This window comes from Sinocyclocheilus grahami, unplaced genomic scaffold (assembly GCF_001515645.1).
Source record: "Sinocyclocheilus grahami isolate Dianchi unplaced genomic scaffold, SAMN03320097.WGS_v1.1 scaffold795.1, whole genome shotgun sequence".
NCBI lineage: Eukaryota > Metazoa > Chordata > Actinopteri > Cypriniformes > Cyprinidae > Sinocyclocheilus > Sinocyclocheilus grahami.
The window spans coordinates 657,775-673,040 of NW_015505974.1; the positions used below are offsets into that span (position 1 = coordinate 657,775).

At 38.1% G+C, this 15,266-nt stretch overlaps 1 pseudogene; it reads left to right on the plus strand.

The window, feature by feature from the left end:
• Positions 1-14,852, plus strand: part of LOC107561862 (uncharacterized) — a 22,401-nt pseudogene extending 7,549 nt beyond the window's left edge.
• Positions 14,853-15,266: the final 414 nt, after the last annotated feature.

Sequence of the window (15,266 nt, forward strand, 5' to 3'; positions counted from 1 at the left end):
GGAAGAGGTCTGACGCAACAGGTTAGTATATACAATCAAGTTTATTTGGTCACAGAGAGTACGGGTGTAGGATCCAGATGATGACACGTGAGTGTATAGTTTGTAGAACCGTTCAAAGGATATGACGAGTGGAATAATCAAAGTCCTTTCTTTTACAGGAGCTGGAATGTACACAGGAGGAGCACACACTTCAGCTCTCCGGGAATTAGGAGGAACAGGAGACACTTGGAGATGAGGAGACACTAGGAGGAACACAGGAGGTAAGTAATGCAGGTCAGTATTCAAATGGAAGCAGTAGCAAAGTCAGAGAGTCCTCTACTTATATACGAGATCGGACAATGAGGGTGTCTGAGGTGTGTGCTTTTATACAGACTGGTTGATGAGATGCTTGATTGGTGACAGGTGCAGGTGCTCAGTACTCCGGTGATAGAGATCGTTGTGATTGGGTGGTGGTGGAGCCTGGCCGATCTGTTACAGTATGTTGAAAATATACGTTACTGTCAACGTTATTGCCTAAGCGGTAAATAAAAAAAATCAACTGTGGCTTACAGTTGAAGTCCTTCTCTGATTTTATTATTGTTTACAAGGTTGCAATGTTACTTTGCAATATTTTAAATACTTTTGGGGATTTTGCATGGTCTGTTATTGGAGTGTCACACGGGTGGTAGTTTTAACTCCTATTCACTGTGAATATAAAACATAATTTAGCTGATGCAGAGAGACATATAGTAGACCGGGGGAATCCCCCCATTTCCCCACCATGTGATTACGTATCATAACATAACTACGTGTAAACCTTATTTGGCGGTTTTTACTAGGAAAACCAGCTATACTTTTACTGCATTCGAAAATTGGTGTTTGCTCAGAATGTTGCCTGTGTTGATCGGAGACAAAATAGAAAATCCAGGTGTCAATTAAATATGGCAGTTGTTATTGCGACTTATTAAGACTTATAGAATTAGGAGTTAATCTGTGCACAAGCCATTTCAACTGGTCAGGTAGCCTATCTGAGAGTTATTATCGATGAATATTTGCATTACCGAAAACAAGCCTTTCCTGATCACCTACTGAACCCCAAACATCATTATGTCAGTTATTACCCAGAGCTCATTCTCCAGTTTGGGCCACTTATTCATCTATGGACTTTACGATATGAGAGCAAACAAACATATTTTAAACAGTGTTTGAGGAAAATACGTTTTAACTTTAAGAATCCATGCTCTACTCTTGCAGAGAGACATTAACTTCTGCAGGCCTTTTTGAGTGCTGGAAAATTCTTCTCTCCAGCTGTTTTAGTGAAGAAGGGCACACCATTTTTCTCAGGAGACTACAATTATGATATCAGAGAGGCAGTTGCACAACATGATTTTGAGGCTGTAAACATGCTACTAGCTCATGAAGTAGCTGTGAAGGGTACAAAATACAAGAAAAAAAACATGTTCATTGTGATCAGTGATGATGATGAGGGACTTGTAGTTGGAAAAAAATCAAAGTGGTTCTATTCACAAGGATTTAGAAGTATATTTTTTTGCTGAAAAATATCATGGCATGCATCTACCTGGCATGGGTGCCTATAGTCTTACACTGATGCATAGAAGCTACTGTTGTGTCAATCAGGAGAAGCTGATAGATTACTACCCCCCATTGTCCAAGACACACCAATCATAATTATGTACCATTCCTTCCCTTTATTCCAAAATGATGACTAATGAAGAAATCAAGGGGATCATCTACAAGACCTTGCCAAATCTCTCACCCAGTTGCAGATCATTTCTAAACTTCAGAGTTCTAGCTTGGAGACAAAAGAAGATCTAAAATATGTACAGAAGGAAGATACTGCTGATGTGTTACCTTGCATTCAGCTCAGAAAACTCATGGATGCATTTAAACAAGGTAATAATAAATGGTTACCATGCTAATATAGGGTAGGCATAGAGAACTTAAATATAACTTAACCATAAGCATTCTGATATTACGAGCCATTTGTTACAACAAAACTATACTGAATTGATTTTGTGGGTTTCTCTCAACAATTCCATAAGATGTATCATTTTATTTATTTGATCTTACTGTTTTTTTTATGGTTCAAGTTAATGGTTTCAGACATGCTTTTTATAAAATAATTAAGTGCAATTTAAACAAAGAACAAGTTATGTTTTTCTTTAGCTAATTTTACAAAAAAGGCCAATAAAGTTCTAAATTCACAATCACTTTCAAATTATGAATCACTTCATCACTTTCATCAGGCACTCCACCTCATTGTAGTTCATCACAGCTGTCGGCCACTGAAATATTGTCAAGCCAGGCAGAAAACAGTGATCCAAGCAACAGACCTTCCAGCTCTCAAGGGTGCTTTCACACTAGCACTTTTGATGCGCTTCGATTCGATTGACGTCAGAATTAAGTACGTTTGGATGATGTGGACACTGTCTTTTGAACTTGGGTGCACACCCGCAAACTGTACCCAAGTCCACTTAAAAGGCGTTTACTGGGGTATGGTTCAAGTGAACTCCAGTACGGTTTGCTGCTGATATGAACGCAATCGTACCAAATTGTGGAAGTGAACCGCTATTAATGACATATTATTTGATAAAAATGTATGATTGGTTGTGTGTTTCACTCATTTTCCTGACAAGCGTGACTGATTTGCTGCAAGCAGAGAGCTGTATAACTCATTTATGTTCGCCTTCAGCATTCTTTAGAGCATTTGCAGTACATTCGTAAGACAGATGTAAGTGCCATTATGTACTGAAGCTTTGGGGAAAAAAATGGTTCAAAAACAATAAATATAGAAATGAAGAGAGCAATGATACACATTTTGCCACCTTCTCCTGCACCATCGTTACTAAGCAATGAGTTAAACAGCTGCTGGCTTGATGATGCAAACAAACCGCGGTTCGGACTCAAATAAAATAATAGGAACGCATTCCAGCGGGGGCAGGGGGAGCAATCAAACTTGGGTTTGGACCAGGCAATCGAACCAAGTGTGAAAGGACCCTTAAAAACATGGCCAGAAATATTCCAGCTAGGTTCCATGGGAAAAAATGCCACTGGAAATAAGATCTGCAATTGTAGATGGCAAGGGACCTAAACCAGTGGACCGATGCCATATGGTGCGAGTACTTGTTGATGAAATGAGGAGGTAGGAGGCTAACCCCACTCGAAGTGTCTTACTGTAATTCGAAATATCATCAGGCAGTACCCAAAAAGTTTTGCTGATATGGCGGCAGATGAGTCACTTGTGGGTGGAGGTAATATGCCACTTTTGATTCAAGTAAAAAACAGCATTGAGAATGTGAATTGTGAGCTAAACTGTACACGGCACCGAGCCTCTTGAAGCAGTTCTACAGACAAGAGTGGGCCAAGCGACAGTTATGGATGTACAAGATTTCAGCCAGATCTCCCTCCAGAAGAAACTGAGAAGACTGTGGAGCAGAGCTGGCAAAAACTAGTGGAGATTTAAAGCCAGGAGGGTGCAGCTGGAGCTGAAAGAGCAGAGGTCAAAAATCTAATGGAGTGCACATTCTGTCTACGCCGTCATATTAATGCCCTTCCACTGCCTGATGTTGAAAATATAAGAATCAAATGGCCCTTTCTTTTCAATCAAAAGTTCACATATGCTCAGTTTGTGTTGTTTACAGACGTCAGTGTGTTTCGTAGCTTGAAACTCAGTATGGAGGAATGTGGAAGAGCCATCACACAATTCTTCGCAAGAAAACCTACCAATGAAGATGTCAAGGATGTCCTCTCTAAAACTGAAGAAATTGAGATGACTCTTCGCGTTGTTCAGCTGCTCAGATGTAAGTTTACAGTCTTTATCTCTTTTGGCCCTGTCTTTCATGTTCTGAATGCCATGTATATTTATTTACAACAGGTTTTCTTATTAATGTCCATTTTGTTCATTTTGCTATTAAAATAAAACCTTTTAAAATGCCTGTCTGTTCCCTTCAGGTGCTTGACTTTTGTAGGTGCCGTTTACACCACACCATTTTCAACTAAAATCCGGAAAATTTGTATGTGTTTTGGCCATTCATTTACATGACAATTGCGTTTTGGGAGCCTGAAGACGCAAACTTTTGTAAACAGGTTTCAAAGGGCAAGTTTTTAAAAATGATACCATTATCATCACTGTGTAAACTAGGAAAATGTGAATTTGTGAACATGGTGATATCATGTACATGATTATTATGTGTTCAGGCTATAGGAATGTGTACGCGGACATTTCCAACTATTGGCCTGGCATGCATAATACAGCATTTTTCATCTTCTTTGTGGATCTGTGTGAACGGGAATCATTTTGACAATGTGGTCAACTCTACGTGAAACTTTTCTAAAACGCAATGGAAAAAGTTTTGTTTTTAGTTCAATCATTGATGTGTAAAAGTACCCTAAGTTCATAGTAATGTAGACACATGCATGTTCTGTAAAGCTGCTTTGTAACGATATGTATTGTGAAAAGCACTTTACAAACAAAGTTTGGTGAGGTCTTGTGAGGTCTCGTCCACATGGGTGGACATTGCCAGTGTGCTTAGTTTTGTTCCTGGTCTTTCCTAGTTTCCAAGAGTATGGGTTGCTGTTTTGCTTTTTTTTCTTCTAATAAATCATCTTCATCTGCATTTGAGTCCATTTCTCCTTTGTTTCTAAGTGCACAATTTATTACAAGAGCAGTCTGAACTTTCTGCTAAATGCCTCCTTTGACAAGGTTTTTCAAACCAACTATCCCTGTTAGGCTTATCATTACCAGTCAAGTCTCTACAAAATCACCATTTATTGAAAAACTTTGTGCTGTCAACCACAAGCAAATGCCTGGAAAAGCAAGGGAAAATTATACAAAAGCATTTGATAAGGGACTCTCCCTTATCAAATCAAAAATCCATCCATTCCCTGCAGCCGAGCTCCTGGTCACATTTGATGAATCATCTAATTCTCTTCAGCGAGCCTGCTTTGGGTACCGAGCTGGGTGAGATGCTTGCAGATATCTTCCCTTGCCAGCTTGCACATTTATCACATCATTCAGCATCCTCAGCAGCCTGTCGATACGCTGCTCCTTTCACCAAATGGACTCGCCACCTACAGGCCTGAACTTGGCCACGCTGATTTACAGTGTCTGCGTGCCGCTGCTATCTGCCTGTGTTATGATCTGCTCCGCCACGCTCCGGTGGCCACGGCATGCTCTGTCTCGCTTGTAATTCTGTCTAATACAGCACCTGTGAGGTTGTGCCTCTAAAACATTGGTCTTGGCACTGCTGTGTAGGACTGATACTCAGACACACACAATCTCGCACAGACAGAGGGAAAACCAGAGCAGTGTCTGAGCTTGATGAGGCAGAACATACATTGTAGATACGGCATAAAATACATTGTGATCTGATAGGACTTTTCCAATTACCTGCTACTGGAAGTAAAGCTTTGATTGAGGGCGCTTGCTGGGTTTTCTCATCCCCGGCACACCCAGTCCTGATGAAATCAGGAGATTGCTTTGTTTTATTGATAACTGACCTTATCCCCCATTCTCTGGACACACAATTTACATTACTTGACAGTGTAAAAAATGGAAGTCTGCAAAGGATGTCTATTGCCATGACAATATTTATTGCTTCAATATGGTAGGCTACAGAGCTATGTACCTTTGATTAAATCTAAATGTCCGGTTTGCACTGCACACAACCTGCCTGTCACATCCTGACTTTAGAAATGTCTTGACGGACTAGAATCCTGCCTAGATTGGTGGTTCTGGTGGGTCACAACAAACAAACAAAACAAACAAAAAAAGTATTTGCAGATGTCTGGGGACTGGCTGGTCAGTCTGCCGATTTCGAGCTGGTCCGTTTTGACGTCACACCGATGCTCATATCCGCATGTAAACATATCGTTGGAGGGGAAGCTCTTCACTGTGAGTGAAGAAGACACAAAGTTCACAATTTGTAATATGTGTAGGGCCAAAATAAACTGTGGGGGAACCACAAGGCTCTATTGTAATGCTTGTCTGGGACAAGTTGATTTTTAAAAGGGCAAGTGAGAGAGAATTTTACTTGCCTGATTAAAAATAAAGTTATTTCCAGGTCAAAAAGAACAGAACACAAAATGAGGGATAAACTAACAATGAAAAAGGCATTTATTTATCTAATTCATAATAGTTCAAATTAATTTTAATTATATATATATATATATATATATATTCTAGTTAAAATTAATTTTAACATTTACTAATATATATATAGTATATAATATATTAGTGCATAATGTAGCTATTATGTAGTGCAATACGGTGGTGAATAAACGGAAGACCATGGACCGAATTCGTGACAATAATAGCACAGTATTGCAAAAAAAATTCTGCCTTCTAAATAACATAGCCATTGCGTCACTGCAGCTGCAGCTCCAGTTGGTAGAAACAGTTTCCTGAGATGCGATTATGACTGCACATGCGCATTGGCTGGTCCAGCCTAAAATGCAAGATTTTTTAACTATATTTGAGCATATATATGGGACAACTGTCAGATTTTGTTGCTGATTATAACTGTTATTGAAATGTAAAACAGCTGATGGTAAACTGACTGAATGTCCTCCTTGAACTTGATGAATGCAATCGGAAAGCTAACATTACTCATAGTTAATGAACTATGTCAAATTCTACTTTGAATTTATTACTGTATGCAATTTACATGTGAGAGCGAAGAAGAAGAAATATGAAGCAGTAATAACTGATTTTGCAGAGATTTTGCTAAATCTCTTAATACATTTCTACAGTTACAGTTTATACCTTCATACCCAGCCTGAACTCTCACCAAAGCATTTAATATTAATACTTTCCAGCAGAATCTCAACTCAAATCCATTTGTTCTAGTGAAACAAACTCTGCCAACTGATAACAATCTTCATTTATGACGCAAATGCAGGCCAATCGTGTTTAATTTCTAAATATTTAAATCCGATTACGATCACTGCCGTTAAAAGCCCTTGGTAGATTGTGTTGACTAGACAGGGCATGGATCCCATATCGTGAACTTAAGAATGTTTGACGAACATTTCTAACTTTTAGCAACAAGTTCCAAAAGGTCCCCAAATGTAGACTACTAATTTGCTTGCATGTGGTAATTATACCAAATGTAATACATTAAAGCAGTTTCTGCGCTACTGGCGTCATCTAGCGGAACTACAAAAATAAAGCATGTTTTCAAACAACCTTTCTAAGAGCCCCCTTTGCGCGTCACGCCTCCAAGGTCGCCGTGATTTTGGCAAGTAATACATGTTCCTGGATCAACATCTTTTGTTGATCATGGATCAACATTACTATCCAAAAATATAGACCTAACCCAATCCCTAAACCTAACCCTACCCATAATTTATTCCTAAAATTAGAGGGAAATGATAGGTGAATATCAAGGGTGTAGAAGCATCTAACCCTGATTGTAAGCCTAAAACTGACATTTCTTGAAAACGTTTCTCAATTCTGATTAGTTGATTAGAATGTTGTTCCATGTTGTTATAGCATTATAAAACAAGTGTGGAAGAATCTTGAGAAAAATATTTATATTGGGATTATTTTGGTGAGATTAATGTTTTTCAAATCTGGGCCTAGTTTGAGACATTGCTGAGATCTCTAAGAGAATCGTCTATTTAATCAGACGTCTCCATTTGCTCTCAATTTAATCTCATTGCTGCCATGAATAAACAATAAAGATATTAAATTGTGATTTTTTTTTCCTGTGGGAGATAAATCAAACAATAACACACATTGCTGTCATTATAGGCTGCTGATTTTGTTGTCTATTACCATAGCTCTCAGTTCCCTAAGTAATAAATGATCTGAAATGGAATGCATGGACTTGCATAATTTAAAACAATTGATTCATTTTCACAAAATTAAGAATATTTTCTTGAGTCACCGACTCAGTACATCTTAATTTTAACAAATCAACTGTGCGGTATGTAAGGTGATTTGCTTAGCACCATTTAATTGGAGTTTTTAAATTTAATTGACTCTCTTGAGGCGCACTGTTAAGACAAACATCTGAGACAAAGTTGATGCTTAAACGAAGCATAACTGAGAATTCCATTAGGTCTCCAGAGCTATTCTTGCAACTTTTTCTACCAGTTTCTGGAAGTCTTTTTCTGGAGCCATCAATTGTATGTAAAATGCCTGTGGAGTGACTGACAGCCAGTTTCATATCATCATTCATTCTCACATCAAAATATCTTTCGCACTACACAGTAGGGCTTTAATGGGGAAATAAGTGAGAGCATAAGCGAATGAACAAGCTAAAACATTATTTTTTAAAGATAAATGTTCCTATTTACAGCAATGAAATATTGAGGCGCGTTCCGAAAAACTTCACTTGAGAAAAAGGCAACTTTTTCTACCAGTTTCTGGAAGTCTTTTTCTGGAGCCATCAATTGTATGTAAAATGCCTGTGGAGTGACTGACAGCCAGTTTTATATCATCATTCATTCTCACATCAAAATATCTTTCGCACTGCACAGTAGGGCTTTAATGGGGAAATAAGTGAGAGCATAAGCGAATGAACAAGCTAAAACATTATTTTTTAAAGATAAATGTTCCTATTACAGCAATGAAATATCGAGGCGCGTTCCGAAAAACTTCACTTGAGAAAAAAAAAACATTTTAAATGTGATTCTTAACAAGATTGAAGACAGGGAATCTATCTTGTCTCCCTCTGATAAAGAAGTAATTGATGTGTGAGGGATTATGCTGATGCCTGGAAGGGAATTCATTTTGTGAAGAATAAGGATTTTGGCTGTTATCGTGTCTTTTCCCCTCTAATTTCCCTTGTAACTAAAGCAGAGCCGACGTGTAGTCATTACTCTCTCATTATTAGAAATAACTCGGCTGCAGTAAAGCTGCAGTGAGCTTTAAAGTACAGTGAAATGCAAGATTTTTAGATCAACTAAATAATAATTGTTATTATTATTATAGTTTTGTTGATTTACTTACTATTCCAAAGTTCTTAAAATGTTCCGGATCACAACTAATGCAAAACTTCACAACTTTTTTTTTTCGTCACATTTTTCATGAAAAACATGAGATGCAATGTTGATCTGTTTAGAACTATAATAAAGCACAACTCTTTATAAAGTTTTATGCAAGACATCTTAATAGTATGCAAGACATCTTAGCCTTCATGCATGTTTTTCCTGAAATTGTTAATGTTATTGAGTTTTACTAAAACTTACTGACACTTACTTACACTTGTAATGCTACTGGTTAAAAACGACCGGCCTACAAATTGTTGATTGTAAATCTCTTATTTTCACTCAAAAACTGAGGTGCATAAGTTGACAAAAAGATGGAATCCAAGATTTGGTGATAATTTACCATAGTGAGAGATGTAAAATCAATTTGTGAAGGCCAATCATTTTTTACTAGGATCGGTGACAATCTTATACCTGATTAGGTGTTCTCAGCCTATAAAAAAAAATATATATATATATATATAAACTAAATCTCTCATTATGCTATACTATCACCAAATATTGGATTCAATCTTTTTGTCAACTTGTTTTATTTCAATTAAAACAGGTTTTGAATATCTTTTTAGAACTGATTGATTGTTGCCCTCTGTGATCTAAGCTTATGCACCCCAGTTTTTGAGTGAAAAAAGTATTATTATTGAATAAATTTAATAAGACCTACAATCAATATGTTCCAAAAATAAATACAAAACTTGGGCTAATTGAAAGAAAAAAAAGGTAATAAAAAGACTGAATCCAGTTGTTGGTATTAATATAGCATAACGGTAAAGTTATAAGCAATTTTTTGTAGGCTGGTCACTGGGAACACCAAAAGTTAAGGGTGTTAAGGGTGTTGCACCATAGATAACACACAGTACAAGCCTGATTTCGTGAGCTGTATGTGAGGCGGCCTTATGTGTGTGCGATTTGAGTGTGGATGAGCACACCGTCTCTAGGAGAGAGTGCGAGTACTGAATGGTTTAAACACTGCCAAAACTTAAAAAGAAAAAAAAAACTCAATTTTCATGAGGTCTTTAAGATGTTTACCAGATGATAGTATGCAAATATGACGCCTACTGGGTAAAGCATACATGAGTATAAAGAGCAGGATGAGTGTTGTTAGCCTTGAAGTGAGTTACAATGACTTCAGATAAATGATGAAGGGTCTGTTGAGACATTTTGTGAGCTCACTGAGGAACACACACTGACACATGACAAACACACTGTAAAAGCAGTTTAAAGCAACCAAGCATTCTATCTAGTCATTGCTCCTCTGAATAGTACATTACCTTGTCATTATTCCTCCTCTCTCTAATTAATGCATCATTAAAAAAATTTAATCTGCCTGATTCAACAACTAAGGGCTGTGCTTCAGAGGTATTTGAGGTGCTCTCAAACGAGACCCTGCAAGAGAACAACAAGAAATGTGCATATGGCAGTCTCTCGCATCCGCTATGAATATTTATTGTGCAGAACCTGTCTGGATGCTCCGAAAGTTGCTAAAACATCTGCTAAATTAAACTTTTCTTTGGTAATAAAATGTATTTGTTATACTTGGCTTGCTTGTCTTTTTGTACCATTCAAAGTACCTTGTTAAAGGTATATAAATGCAGTTTTAGCTGATGTAGCATTAGTATCAGCTCATGCAGAAATAATGATCTAAACTTGCTGAAAAATCACAGCTGACTTAAGCTTTATTCATAATGTTGTTGCTAACAGATGCACGCTACAAATCTTTTATTTTTATTTTTTTTTACCAACAGCAAAATGAAACCAGACCTAATACACAATATAATGTACAGTGTAGTACTGTGAAAAATAATGCATTGCTTTTTTCCTATTATTGATATGCAAGTAATAAATGAAACTTCTGAACTATTTCACATTATACATTATCTATGTCTATTCATTTTACAGATTAATGGGCTACTGTTTAGACAGTTTAAAACGGCTTAATCCATTTAAAATAATTATTGCAATGAATGTAACATTTGGAGTTCACACTAAATAAATGTGACAATTATTATAATTATTTTAATGAATTTATTAAAATAATTATGTGATGATTGTTATAAGTGTCACAACTGGTTGTAAACCACGCACAACAATAAGTCTTTAATAAAGCCATAAGTAAATACACTGGCAAACGAAGAAGCACAACCATACACTGACAAGTGAACCAACACATAACTAAACTAAATATACATAATGAGACACCTGAAAATAATCAAATTACTAAACATGACAACCAACTCAAGGGAAACAGAAAACGAAGTCCAAACTAAGATCGATTATCTTTGAAAATAATTTAAAAAATATATATATTAACAAAAATTTATGATTTGCAGTTTAGGCCTAAAATTTGCCTTGCAAAAATAACGTTAAATGATTATAATTTAGTATGATATGATATGAGGACTGAGGTTACAATGAAAGTAAATTGCTCAATTTAAATTAAATATAGGTCATGTATTACAATGCTCAATTATTATTATTACTTATTTTAATGTAAATAATGTAATAATGTAAATAATAAAAGTATAATTACTATTATATTATAAATAATCGTCTAAATTCATCACACATTACTATGTTTATATACCATTCATATATTTAGTTCCTTTTTTTTTTGTTATTGTTCTTTTTTTAATGTTATTGGTTCTTTCATTTGTATCCATATTGTAATGTTGCCATATTGTTCCTGTAATTGATGATACATAGTGTAAACTGTAAAAGTATCCAAAGTTTAATATTTCTGTTTAGATGTCTGTTCAAGTCCCTATGGTAAGCACGCGAAACAGCAATGTTGATGCTCACCTTAGCAAACACCCCTTCTTAAAAATAATAATAATAATAATACCAACAATAATGAACCTAAGCTCAGTGAGGTGAGGTGTGTGGGAGAAAGAGAAAATAGCTTCTCTGAGAATCAACAAAGTCACTAGGTTAGATTTGATATAAAGTCTATCCAAGTCTATAATTGTCCGGGAATAGCTTTGGGAAGCTGCATGCCGTTTGAATCCTAGTCATTTATGAACCTTAGCCTTGAATATATTTACAAAGATTAGGATTATTTTACTGTGTCATTGCTAAACATGAAAATTAAAGTGGTCTCAGTCATTTGGGTATAGGTCAGCAGATCCGCCCCTGGGTCAGCTGGTTTGAAAAAGGAGAGAAGGGAAACAATCATAATAGCATAAATGCTCCTTTGGCTCATCTCTGTGTAAGGCATTTTAAGTTATGCCAGAAGGCACGACAAGGGTAGAAAGGGAAAGAAATCACGGAATGAACGTCTGCAAATGATACGAGGCTTTAGGCACAGTGTGATGTGTCCTATGCTTCACACTGCCCAGGGAAGCGATACAGGCCCGGGTTATAGAGCTGGCATATCTGATGCTTGAGGCTATGGACTGATAAGCCTCTGAATCTTAGTCTCCAGGGGTAGCATCATTCACTTTCAGCATTTCACAACGCTCCCATTCCATATCCAGATGTTTGCAAGGTCAACGAGAACCCATATCATGCCAGAGGCCATGCCCTGTGCCTGTGTTATTTCATATTTTTATCTCTCAGAGCTGTCAAAAAATACAGTAAAAGCAGTAATATTGTGATATTGTAATATTATTACAATTAAAAATAACTGCTTTCTGTTTCAATATATTTTAAAATGTTATTTATACATGTGATGCAAAGCTGATTTTGTTTCAGTTGCTATTAATCCAGTCTTCAGTTTCATATGATCCTTCATAAATCGAATTGCAGAAATCTAATTTCTAATATGCTAATTTGCTGCTCAAGATTTGATTTATTTATTGTTATTATTAGTATTATTATTATTATTTATAATAATTATTATGTTGAAAATCATTGTGCTGGTTAATATTTTAATAGAAACCATGATTTATTACGTTATCATTCAAAAGTTAGGAATAATTGAGATTTAAAATGTTGAAAAGTGAGAGTAAAGACATTTCTAATGTTGCCAAATATTTAAGTAAACCAACAAGTACGAGTGAAATGGCCCGTAGTCAGCAAGAAGAGGGAGTGACAGCAGTTTGGAGAAGATGTTACCCGGATAACGTCAAATATATGGAAAGGTGATGCTGACAGTTGCCTTCAAGTGCTGACTGCAGTCGTAAATTACGGCGCTGAACGGTTCAGTCAAGAAGATGAGGAAATCATCAAGACTCCATAAATCAAGAACTGGAGAGCAGAGAGAATTCATCAACTGTGTCAGGAGCTCCGCACACTCAAAAAGCATTACAAGACTGGAGAGGAGGAGGAGGACAAGCCAATGCTCATTGAGGTCCGCAACATCATTAGAAAGAAGCTCCTGATCTTGGGAAGAGCAGAGTGGCACAGGAGAAGGGAGAGAGCCAGGAAGTGGGTAAAATGTATTGCCAACTCCTTCGGCATCACAAAAGAGCTGCTTGGAAGCAAACGCAGTGGACATCTCACATGCTCCAAGGAGGAAGTAGACCACTTCCTTTGTGACACCTTGCATGATCCCAATAGGGAGCTGGAGCTGGACCTGGGACAGCAAAAGTCCTTCTTGAGTCACCAGCCCCGAAGGTTGACTTCAATATGAGTGAGCCAAGATGGAAAGAAATCCAGGAGCTGGTGAGGGAAGCGAGAACCAGTTCAGCCCCAGGACCAAGTAGAGTGCCCTATACGTTTTATAAGTGCTGCTCAGAACTGCTGCAATTGCTCTGGAAACTCTTGTGGAAGATATGGAGCAGGGGATTATTGCAAGCCAGTGGAGATATGCTGAAGGTGTATGGATACCTAAGAAAGAGAATTACACAAACATTGAGCAATTTAGGTCCATCTATGTCTCAGTGTTGAGGGCAACATCTTCTTCAGTGTTCTCTCCAGGCGGATGACTGACTTTCTGCTTAAGAATGATTACATTGATACATCAGTACAGAAAGAAGGAACTCCCGGGACACTGGAGTAATCACCCAGCTGAACAGAGAAGCCCGGGAGAACAGAGGAGACCTGGTTGTTCTGTGGTTTGACTTGGCCAGTGCATATGGGTCCATACCACCACCTCGTCCTGGACTACTATAACAACTTCAGGTTGAGAGTCACTTCTGGATCTGTAATATCAAGTTTGCCTTGAGAAGGGTATTATTACTGGATGCACAATTTCAGTAATCCTTTTTTGCTGGTCATGAACATGGTTGCCAAAGCTGTTGAGGTGGAGTGCAGAATCCCGCTGTCCAAGTCTGGGGTGTGCCAACCTCCGATAAGAACTTACATGGATGGCTTCACAGTCTTGACATATTCTGTTCTGGGTAGCAGATGGATCCTTCAAGCCCATAAAATCCAGATCACTTGTCCTGAAGCAAGGCAAAGTCACAGACAAGTTCCACTTCATACTGGAGGGCACTCCAATTCCATTCATAAGTGAGAAGGCAGTGAAGAGTCTCGGGAAGCTCTTTAACCACAGCCTCTGAGATACAGTCGCTATCCAGTCATCCATCAGTGAGCTTGAGACGTGGCTCAACAAGGTTGATGAATCTCGTCTGTCTCGAAGGTTCAGATAGTGGATATACCAGAATGGCATCCTGCCACAGATTCTATGGCCCCTGCTGGTATATGAAGTGCTGATTACATCAGTCGAGCTAATGGAGAGGAAATTTTGCAGCTATCTCCATAGATGGCTCAGTCTTCCTTGCAGCTTGAGTACCACAGCTCTGTATGAGAAAAATAAAACCCTGCAGCTATCTTTCAGCAGCATCACAGAGGAGTTCATGGTCTCCCGCAACAGAGAAGCAATGCAGTACAGAGACTCCAGCGACCCCAACGTATCAGCAGCTGGCATTGAGGCTCAGAAAGTGGAGAAGCGACCCCAACGTATCAGCAGCTGGCATTGAGGCTCAGAAAGTGGAGAAGCGACCCCAACGTATCAGCAGCTGGCATTGAGGCTCAGAAAGTGGAGAGCCTCAAGTAAGCTAAAGGCAGCAGAGTAGGTTTAGGCATGAGGCTGTTGTTTCCCAATGCCAAACTACAGCCAAGTGCAGGGCAAGGAAAGGCCATACCTTGTGCAGGAGGAGGTGAGGGCGACAGTGGAGGAAATTCACATGAGCAAGTTGGCAGGCATAAGGCAACAAGGGGCATGAGATGGGAAGGTGCAATGGAACATAGGCTCACGTGGTCTGACATCTGGCAAGCAGAGACAATGCACGAAATTATTAATCCAAGTTGTTTATGATGTCTTACCAAGTCCAGTGAACCTCCAGCTATGGGGCAAGGCAGATACCTCTTCCTGCTCCCTCTGATAACAGTCT